Below are 12,134 nucleotides of genomic sequence, written 5' to 3' on the forward strand. Positions count from 1 at the left end.
TCACTACTTATTTTAACAGGTCGCCAGTCTCCTAGTGGCTAAGACTGAAAACATATAAGTAATTTATGATTCCTCCCCCATCTTGCATTTATTAGGAAACTGCACCTAGATAACACACAGGATACTGTTAAACCTGTGCTCAGAAAGATACTAGCTAAAATCCAGCTTCAGACACATACTATCTGTGTGACCCTGAGCAAGTCATTTAACCTCTGTCCCAGTTTCTTTAATTTTAAAATGGGAATAATAATAGCTCTTACTTAGGAGGGTGGTTGTGAGGAACAAAAAGGAAAATATTTGTAAAGCATTTAGCACAGTGCTAGACACATAGCAGGTTCTATATAAATGCTTATTCCCTTCCTCCCTCCTCTTCCCCAGTTGTCAAATGCTCCAAGACAGGAATATAAAATGAATAATTATACTTCAATTTATGCTCAGAGTTCATCAGTTCTCTCTCTGGAGTCAGATAACATTTTTTTTTCATGAGTCCTTTGCGATTGTCTTGGATTACTGTACTGTTGAATACACAATGCTCTTGTAGTTCTGCTCACTTCACTTTGCATAAATTTATATAGATCTTCCCATTTTTTTTCTGAAACCACCCCCCCGTGCTGTTTCTAATAGTACAACAGTACTTCATCACAATCAATCATATGCCACATCTTGTTCAGTTAGTCCCTGGTTGGTGAGCAGCTCTTCAATTTCCATTTCTGACACACAAAAACCAAGAGTTGCTATAAATATTTTTTACATTTTTTTCACTTTTTTATCTCTTTGGAAATATACACCTAGTAGTGACATGGCTGGATCAAAGGGTATAAATAGTTATAGCCCTTTGGTCATAATTCCAAATTGTTTTCTAGAATGGTTCAACTGGTTCACAATTCCAACAACCATTCATTTGTGTACCCATTTTTGCTCATCCCGTCTAGCATATGTTATTTCTGAGAGGTGTAAGGTTGTGCCTCAGAGATGTTTTAATGTACATTTTTCTAATCATCAGTGATTTAGAACATGTTTTATATGACTACAATTGTTTTGTTTTCTTCTGAAAATTGTCTGTTCTCATCCCCTATCACTTGGGAAATAAGTCCACTTCTTGTGATTTATTGCTCAACCAGATCCCTCTGTGATACTTGCTATCCAACTTTCATAACCATTATGTCACAGTAAAAATAATTCTAGCTTGAGGAATTAGTTACCATAGGCCCTAGATTAGAATCCAAGCTGTTATTTATAAGATTGAATAAGTAAGTTAACTTCTTTACACCTCGGGTGATCCAACTTTAAAGCAAATGGTTTGGATTAGAAGAAAAGAGAGGAACATGGAGAGAGAGAAAGAGAGACAGAGAGACAGAGAGACAGAGAGACAGAGAGACAGAGAGAGACAGAGAGAGATGGAGAGAGATGGAGGGAGGGAGGGACAGAGGGAGAGGGAGAGGGAGACAGTCCTATTTTGTTATTCTTTGCTTGTTCTTACACACTAGGCCTCCATATCCTAAATAACCTTAAGTGGCATAAGAATAAAGTGGTAGGGCACAGAAATATTATAATATAAATAATAACTCTTTGACCTATAAAATTACACTCCTTCCTTTATGAAGTATTGTCAAGATTTTTGTCCTTTAAAATTCAGATACTAAATATTAGAAAAAATTAAGGATGGCTTCTAGTGGTTTTGGTGATTCCAATTTATGGAAAGTCATGAATAAGAATATTACAAGATGAGATGTACCAGGGGGTATATAATCTACACAGCCAGAGATTATAAAATAGAGATCTCAGACCCATCCATGTGTTTTAAATAAGTAGCAAATGACAGAGAGCAGTCATAAGTTACTTGTATTCTCCATATTGAGGAAATAGTTTCAAGACTTTAATAACAAATTTTAGCAGCTGTTATTTATATTTATAATCTACTGAATCAAAAGTTCTCAAAGAAGGGTAGTATCAGGTATTTGCTTCTCAGAAAATTGGAAAAAAAAACTCATTGTGACCACAGTACTTTTTAATTAAGTTAGCATATATTTTAGTGGTGGTATTTTAAAGTACCAAATTTTGTTGTTCTTTTTATTTGTTTGCATTTAATGCTACTCTTTGAGAAAAAAATGAAGTTAAGAAGGGGAAAGATTCACCTTATTCTCATAGTTTGCCTGCTTTTATTCTAATGCATTCATAGGCAGATACTATGATTGTTTTTAGAGAGAAGTAAATTGATTTAAAGATTTTCCATACATACATTAGCATTTTGAAATGTTTCAGATCACATGTTTAATATCATTTAAAATTATTCCTTAAGAATCCCATCCTCAAAGTTTTATCCAAGGCTTTTAGAATCTCTATGAACACTGAATATCTTTTAAAAAAAACCTAAAACGAATGCATGCCTATTTTATATTTCAAAAGGAGATTGTTGAAAATATTTTCCCAGTCTCTTTTTATGTTTTAATGTTTAAATACCATTTTAAAATAATTTATAATTTATATATAGAAATAGTTTCTAGCATAATTTGCCCATAATTTTTAAATGGAATTTTCAGTAGACTTTATTTATATTGAGATGGTCTAGCAAATTATTTCTCTGGGTTTCAGCAGTAACATCTATCTGAACCCAGATAATAAAATCCCCTGGTTCACTTTTATGTGTTGTATAACAATATCCATTTGCATATGAATATGCATACATACACACAGGTGTATGTGTATATATGTGTATATACATATATAGATACACACACTATATATGTTGTTATACAGCACATATGGATGAACAATGTGATTTTATCACACACATCTAAATTATTAACACTTGTTACACCCAGTAAGCTGGCTCCAAGAGAAATTATTAATGTATAAAAATTATATGTGTATGCATGTATGTACACATATACATACATAAGACATATACAAATACATATGTGTGTAATACATATGCATACATGCAAGTATATACATATGCATATGCACAAGTACGTACACACGCACAGTACAATACATATAAATATCCACATACACACACACACATACACACATATGCATGCACATGTACGTGTACAGGTACATATACGTGTACAGGTACATATATGTGTACATGTACATATACATATATACATATACATACATATACATATATATACGTATACATATACATATACATATACATATACATATACATATACATATACATATACATATACATATACATATACATGCCCCATCCTGACCTAGTTCACTAAGTCTTCAAACCAGATTAGTTGCAAAACCATATGTTCTTTTTGGGTTGTTTTTTATTGTTTGTTTAATTCTCATTTTGTTGGACCTCTCTGCAGCAGTTGAAATTATTGAGAGCATCCTCTTCCTAGACAATTCTCTCTCCTGGGTTTTCTCCTCCATCTCTGACTACTTCTTTGTGTCTTGTTTGCTTGGTCATCACCATAGTTTGCCAGTTTTCACACTTCTGTGTTCATCGGCAGATGCTGTGATATATCTGTAAAGAGAACTGAATAAGTGTAAAGTTTTCCAATGCATCATTACATTTCACAATCAGATCACCTGTTTAATACTGCTTAAAATTATTCTTTAAATTCTCACCCTCCAATTTATACCCAAGGTTTTTAGCATCTATATGAAAACTAAATATCTTTTTTTAAAAAAAAAACTGATTACATATCTGTGATTAACAATTCCAAAGGAGAAAGTTGAAAATATTTTCTCAAATCTCATTTCATGTCTTAATCTCTGAATGTCATTGAGGATTTAAATACAGGGATAGTTTCTAGAATAACTTACAAATAACTCAAAAAATGCGACTATATGTATAAATAGAAATTAATCTCCCACCCTCCAAAATTAGTTATTTCCCCCCTTCCCATGGAGTGTTTGCTCTTTGTATTCTAGAAGCATTACATTCAACAAGAAACTACTTTTTCCCCATAATTATGTGGAAAGAGCACTGATTATAAAAATTGAAGCAGTGTTCAAACATCTTAAGTTATCTGAGTCTCATTTTCTTCATGTACAAACTGAGAATTCGTACTAGGTAACTTGTAAAGTCCTCTAAATTATCCAAACTATACTACAAAAAGTTTCCGTACAAGAGGGTTCTGTGAATTATGTCTCTCATGCATTAACTCCTGCTCTAAAGAAAGGTTATGTTTCTTCTACAACTCTCTGGGGAGCAGTGACCTCAAACTCACATACTAAACCCAAAGGTATTTTTAAAACCTATATAGTAGCAATAAGAGAAGTGAAAATATTCCTAGTACATCTCAAAAAGAAAAAAAAACTATGAAGACAATCCATTGAAGTATAAGTATTGCTGTTTTTTGTTGCTCATGTAGGTTACATATGTCCACATGGTTCTGTCTAGATGAGCTATTTCTAGAGGCTCCTCAACTTTTTTCCCTTTCTGCAAGGTTGGAGTGAAATTGTGATCTTTTTTTATCATAGAATAAAGCACTGGGCAACCTGCTCTTTTACATATTATTAACCTATGGAAAGTATTTTGGGTGCAAGCTGTACTTTTGATGCTATCATTTGTCAGGGAAAGAGTGCTCCAAAGTATATACCCAACTTTGCCTCCCTTCCTATCAAATAACATTTCCATGATGAACAAATGTATCAAATAGTAAATGAGCCAACTTGTCTAAGTTGATAGTAAAACAGAAATCAGAGAAGAAATGAGAAGATATTAGACAATACAGAGTAAATTAGATGTTCCATTGGGAGAGAGAGATCTCAGGTCAACCAAGAGAGACAATGATCTTAGCGCAGGGACAATGATCAAGTTGTAGGTCCTCTACCTGTTGGCTTCTTTTCAGTGTCTTTTTTCCCACTCCAGAGATGGAAAGAGAATTTGGAATTATGTGTCTTGATTTTTGAAGTTTGAAGCTTGAACAAGATAATTCTTATCTCAAGGTCCCATCAACTCCACTCACAAAGGCAAGGTAATTGTATAATCCACCTCCAGCAATAAGGAGGTTTCCACACAAATGGATAGTGAACCACAGTCTACTGAGGCAATACCCAGTTGTGGGGGCTGAAAAACATTTTATGTAGGTTTCCATTACAATGAGATAATTTAATGAAGGAAAGAAAATAATAAAACAGCTATTAGATCATTAGAATAGTATTTGCAGCAGGATGTTATGTAGATGTCCTTTCCAGGCCAACATTTCAATAAAGGAAAAAAAAAATAAAGAAAGCTTGTAAGAATTAGAACAATATTTACAAAAATATGGCATGGGGAAAAGACCACAAGATAAGAAGTTATAAGCAATCCATTAAAGTCCTTTCTTTAATAATGATTACCTGTGTGACCATGAATGTCTGAGAGACAATTATTCTGTTGGATTGTAGGCTATAACTATGGTTATTCACAAACTGGAATTAATGATACTTGTCCCATAAATTCCACATGGTTTTTGTCAGGAAAGCATTTTACAAAATATACCACATTATGTAACAATAAGTTCTTAATAATGTGTAATGGCATCATTAGTGAACTGTTACTTATGCTTAAAATTGTTCCACAAATGAAACAAATGAATTATGTTCAAGAAAGGGGACATTTGGAGGCATGAAGATTGCTGAACAATCTGAGTGTTTACATTGTGGTGTAGTAGAAAGAATGCAACATGTATTTTCAAAGAACCTGATTTTGAGTTCTGTCTCTACTATTTACTACATATAGAATTTTGAGTGAGTATCTTTTTCTTGAAGCTCTTTTTGCCGTCTAAAAATGATAGGTTTATAATAGGTGATCTCCAAAATTATTGTCAAGTCTAAATTTTAAGAAAAAAACAGATGAGATCAGTTTTTGAAATTACACAATTATTAGGAAAGTTAAGATGATGATGATAATGATGATAGTAGTAGTAGTGGCAGTAGCAGCTGTAGTAGCCGTAATAGATATACCGATGGTGGTGGTCGTAATAGTAATGATGATAATGATGATGATAAGATGATGATCATGATGATACCTACCAATTTTAAAATGCTTTAAGGTTTGCAAAGAATTTTATGAACAGTATCTTATTTAATTCTCACATCAATTCTAGGAGGTGAGTGCCATTATTAACACTATTTTCAAATGAGGAAATTGAGGGAGATGAAGTTTGATTATCTTTTTTTTCATTATAACAGAGCTGGTCAGTGACTGAAGCTGGATTTGAACTTCTGTTCCAGTACTCTATTTGCTTTGCCACCTCTCTGAAAAGGAGATAATAGAATTAATCAGCTTTGCAACAAATCTATAACTAGATAGGTATATGAAAAAAGTCTTAAAATTATTTAATGTCAATCTCTGAAGAATAGTGTCTCATTAAAGCATGTGCTTTTATAAATGCATATAAATTTAAGTTGTGAAGGAAGAAAACTGAATTTGTTGTTGCAGAACCCATTAGAATCTTAATACTGCTACTCTCTGTGTGAAACTGAGTAAATCAGTTAACATCTTTGGTTTACTATCTTCATGAGTTAAAAAAAAAAAAAGAAAACAGCTCCTCGTCCTCGTCCTCCTCCTTCTCCTCCTCCACCTCTTCCTTCTCCTTTTTCTTCTCCTCCTCTTCCTCACCATCATCACCATCATCTTCCTCCTCCTCCTCCTGCTCCTGCTCCTGCCGCTGCTGCTTCTCCCCCCGTTCCCTTGGAGTGGACCATCCTGGTGCCTCTTTTGTGAAGCGGCGGCTGAGAAGACCGCGGGACTCGCCATGGCCGACGAAAAGCCGAAGGAAGGAGTCAAGACTGAAAACAACGACCACATTAATTTGAAGGTGGCAAGGCAAGATGGTTCAGTGGTGCAATTTAAGATTAAGAGGCACACACTGTTAGGGGCGCTCTGGACCTGGGCCTCCTGAAAGGGTAGTGAGACGCCAGGGAGTCTGGACCTGCTGACGCAGCAGTGCCTGTGTGGCTTCTGTTACGTCAGTACCGGGGCGGCTCCAACTGGAAGGGCTCCACCTTCGGGGAGGAACTGGGGAGGAGCTAACCCGAAACTCCCAATATAAGGAGCACCCCAGAGAGGGTCAGTGGGATTTTGTGTAAGATTTCTGGTACGCCATTGCAATAAAACTGCTTGTCGCATTCCGGTAGCTGCCTGGTGATTCTCCTCTCGCGTCCCCCGGGAGGAGCCGGAGACGTCCAAAGACCCGTGGGCAGGGTGAGTGTGAGGCGGTAGTCGGGGAGAACGGGGTGCTATTGTGGGGCACACCCGTCCGGCCGCCGACAGCTGGCGCCCAAACGTGGGGCTTGACCAGTGAGGCCGCTCCTGCTCCCAATAGATAAGGGGAGCGGAAGACCAGGCAGAACCCAAGGAGACAGGTTGAGCCCTTGGGATGGGACCGAAGGTCTGTAAAGCCCGTGTTGAGCCGGAGGACAAAGGCGTACTCGCCTGCCAGATCTACAAGGTCTGTAAGGAGCAAGGCGTTAGAATTCATATAAGAGCATGTAGAGAGTGGGTGGAGAAAGTTTGGGTAGTTAGCCCGTGGTTAGAACACACGGGGGTAGATCTGCAGAGATGGGGTTTGGTGGGCCAGCAAATGGCCTCTTACCATAAAACAGACCCCACATTCTTAGACCCCAAGGATTTTGCGATTTACTCGGCGATTGGGGCTGCCCTATCACCCCAGCCACCCCCTATACGGGACGAAAGGGGGGCCCAAGTAGGGGCATCCCTGGCAGGCTCGGATGATGACGATGAGGAAGAGAAAACTCCCGAGCCAAAATCCATCTACCCTTGGGAGGCTTTACAGCAAGGCAAAGAGGACTTCCCATGCCCCCCTCCGAGGGAGGGGTTGTTAGCAGCCCCCAAAAGGAAGGAAGAGCAGAACTCCCTAGGCAAAGGAGGTGCTTCTTTACCGCCTCGGCACCTCTTCAAAGAGGGAAAAGAGGAACAGACAGGCTGGCATAAGTGGGAGGGAACTCATGAGTTCAGGGAGAAGGAGGAAGGGGCCACTGCCCTGCTGGCAGAGATGACACTGGGGCCGCGGAAAGGCTTTTCGTTCAGTACAAAGGGTGCAGCTGCAGCCCGGCCCCCACAGAGCCTGCTGTCCTTCAGCCTACGCCAGGCTGTGAAGGACGGGGAGGATGTAGATTGGGCAGAGTGGGACTCCCCGCTGGCACTACCGGTGCTGATAGAAAATCCAGGCGATATAGACGAGGACAGATATCACCGACCTGTTCCCTTTAAGTTTATTAAAGATTTGAAGGAGGCAGTCCAGAAATATGGCCCAGGCTCAGCCTATGTACAAAAGGCTTTAGAATCATCCTGCCTTACGCTCCCCTGGACCCCATTCGATTTTCAGGAAGTTGCAGAGGCGATTTTTGAGCCCGCCACGGCAGTAGCCTTCAAGGCTTACGTCCGTAGGGAAGCGCAGAAGTTTATTACAGAGCATAATATTGCAGACGAGCAGGATGCCTTAGACATGATTTTGGGACAAGGACCTTATGTGTCTTTACAACACCAGTTAAATTATGACGACCTGGTGAGGAGGGCAGTGAATACCTGCCACATTAAGGCCCTCCAAAAATTAGGCACTCCTGGGAGCAAGGTCTCCTTAACTTCCCTCAAGCAGAGGAATAATGAATCACCTCTGGACTTTATTAGCAGGGTGAAAACAGTAGTCCATGCCACCTTTGGCAAGACGGGCGCAGCACCACCTCTGATAGTGCAGTTGGTGAAGGGAGGGCTGTTACCGCAATATCGTGCAGCGCTTGCATCGCTGCCACATAATCCCTCCCTTGATCAAATTATTGAAAAAATGATGGATTTGCCACACCGAGACCCTATGACCATGATGGCTTCATGCCTGGAAAAACAAACTCAGTTGATGGCACAGTGGGGCGGGAATGGAAGGAGGCTTACTTGCTTCAACTGTGGGAAAGAGGGGCATATGAAGAACGCTTGCCGTGCGCCATTTAACGGCATTAAATGCTTCTCATGTGGCAAGTTAGGGCATGTAGCCAAAAACTGTCGTTCCATGCTAAGACCATTGGAACTATCCTTACCCAGTCAAACTGCCATTTCTGAAAATGAGATTTTAAAGAAAGAGTTAGATGCCTTGAGAGCCTTTTGTGATTCAGTTAAGCAAGATAAGATTAAGCTCCAAAATGAACTGGCCCATAAGGTGGCAGTATGCAAAGCTTTGGCATTAGAATGTGAAAGAGTCAAGGAGGATTCTGATGACCAGATAAAGCAGTTGGAGGATGCTTTAAAAGATGTGCAAAAGAGAATGTATGATTCAGAAGGTAAAATAAAGCAAATGCAGACTCATTTTCTTGCTCTAAAGGAGCACTTGACGAATGAAGCAGCTTCAGGAAATAACAGATTAACAGAAGAACTAAGGGAGCAATTGAAAGAAATGAAAGCAAAATATGAGGGAGCTTCTGCTGAAGCAGGAAGGCTAAAGAACCAAATCAAAAGAAATGAAAAGTTAGTAGAGGAATTTAAAAGGGATAAAGGGAGACTAGGAGAAGAAAATAAGCGACTACAGAAAGAATTTAGCATGTCTGAAATAGAGCGAGAGAAGAGAGGAAGAAAAGCCTTGGAGATGGAAGGCCAATTAAAGGAGTTAGCAACAAAGTTGGCCCTCTCCATCCCTACGGAAAAATTTGAAAACATGAAGAGCTTACTATCAAATGAAGTGAATGAGAAAGCAAAAAAGTTCGTAGAGATGGAAAGGGAATATGAAAAATCACAGGCTGAACTTAGGCAGTTAAAGAGAGAACTTGAGAACTATGAAGCTAAGCTTTCTCAACATGTTAGGCCAGAAGAACATGAACAACTTAAAGACAAATTTGAACAAAAGTCAGGTGAATTTGGAAAGAAGATCACTGAGTTAACTTTGAGGAATCAGACATTACAGAAAGAACTTGAGAAGGTTGGTTCAGATAATAAGCTACTAAACCAACAGTTGCAGAACTTAGAGATTGAGATGCTGAACACAAAGCCAATGAATGTGACACAAAAGTATAAAGAAAGAGAAATGGAAACTGAGAAACTTAAGCCACGGATCAGGCCACATTCATAAGAATCATATACAAGATGGCCAAGATCAGGGGTGTACAATCACTCCCCGAATTACAGATGTGGCTACCGGAACAGAGCAAGAGGAGGAATTTGCACACTTGGTAGACTCCAAGGACAAGATACCAGAAAAAGGCAACTTAGCATATGGTCCGAAGGAAAGAATGAAGTCTTCTTTGGCCCCTTCCCCAACTCCTCACTTTCTGAAGAAGTTAGTAAGAGAAAGCTGTCTCTTTAAGAGACCAGCCAGCGATCTGCCTCTGATCATCTTAAACGCAGGGTCTCCACAACCCCAATAAAGCATGGCACCTGGCCTCCGTTACATCAGAGGGCCAAGCAATTTGTGCATAGGATTCAAAAATCCTCTCTGTGTTTTTTGTCTCTGTGTCTGTGTGCTGTATCTGTGTTTCTGTGTGTGTGTAACCTGACACCCTGTAATGTCCACTGTCTCTTTCTCTCCCTCCCTGACTCCAGTCTCTTCAGAGGAGCGGGAGGGCAGGGGGGGAGAGCAGGAGAGAGGAAAATGTCTTCTTGTTTAACGGTTTATAGTTGTTGAAAATAATGCTCTTTCTTTCTCTCTTCATCCCAAATCTGGCCAATTTGGGATGTGAGGAGAGATAAGAGAGGAGGCGGGGACCTTTTCCCTGAAATTTAAAGAAATGTGTTACTCCTGATTTGATGCTTAAGATAAAGTCAGAATTTCTCATACCATTTGGCACTAAGGCAAATTTGGAAAATGCATAAGGAAGAGACACTCTGAGTCTCCCAGTATGAGGAGAAAGGGACATGGTACCACTGGATCTTTTCCAGAGTCCCACTCACCTTAGACTGGCAAATTCAAAGCTCTCACTTCCAAAAAAGTTTTTAAGGAGTGAACACAGAAGTAAAATTTACTTGAGAAAATTAGAACCATTAAGATCTTGATTTAGCAGATTCTGTTGTAAAGAAAAATCAGTTTATAAGACAAAAGATATTCTGTATCCCCCTCCAATCCGTAGACTCCTTGGGGGGCTAAGAATTCCAGCTCTATGTCAGAAGTATATACAAAGATGTTTTAATTCCTGTGTGGTGAATGAGAATCACCATGAGACTAGTATAGATAAAAAAGTTGGAAAATATTTAATGACATAACGGTATTAAATCTATAGAGTTGATAAGTACTTTTCAATCTACAACTACAGAGATCCTTATGTGCAATTTAGTGACCCTCATTCCTGTTTGAATTTGAAACAAGTGGTTTAAAGCTTCCAAAACAGAGAAATGAAAGCCAAACGTGAAAGCCAATCTGAACATAGTGTACCCAAAGGACTGTTACTGACTGTTACTGTAGTCCTGAGAAACAAAAATACTTCTTCGGATAGGAATTATCTCCATAGATATAACCCAGTCCGCCCGGGTGAAAACATTTCTAGCTCGCTGTGATTTTCCTACGTTTGCTACTTGGAAAGTTTAAAGTGATTCGTAAATATACAATAGAGAGTTGGCTTCTTTTCAAAATAATTGCCCTGTGTACAAGCTGCTTTTTCTTATTTAGGCCCTTTTATTCTGATGTGCCTTTCCCCTAAAAGTCCTCAAATAAATTAAATCATAATACATAGAAACTGTAGAAATTAAAATACAACCCCTATAAGAAGGTAAAGATCTCTCAGGGACCCCTCAATAATTCCTTAGACCTTTAATTCAGGTGCTGGACTCTGCAGCTTCCCAGCACCTTCCCCCCTTTCAGTCCACAGCCAGGCTCTGCAACTATGAGGAGAAGAAAAGCCTCTATGCTTGGTAAGCCTAATGTATGTAATGATTTGGGAATGCAGTTAATGTCATCTGAAATTTTTCTATTGTACTTCTGAATTGTAGTAAAATTCTCCTACGTTGTAAAATTTAAGTGACTAGATATGAGATTAGACAAAGTGATCTTTAATTTGAATTTTGGTGAAACTACAAAATGAAAACAATTGTGTAAAACTGGTTAAGTTACTTTCTCAGCCTTGCTAACCCTACCTTGTTAAGATCACAGCTAAAACACTTCTGCCAGCACTTAGGAAACTTGTAAGATTGTTAACTAGGTTATTTGGGATTACTGTTTTAGTGTTAAAAACCAATTAAGTTCTGA

The sequence above is a fragment of the Trichosurus vulpecula genome, chromosome 5 (assembly GCF_011100635.1).
Source record: "Trichosurus vulpecula isolate mTriVul1 chromosome 5, mTriVul1.pri, whole genome shotgun sequence".
Taxonomy (NCBI): domain Eukaryota; kingdom Metazoa; phylum Chordata; class Mammalia; order Diprotodontia; family Phalangeridae; genus Trichosurus; species Trichosurus vulpecula.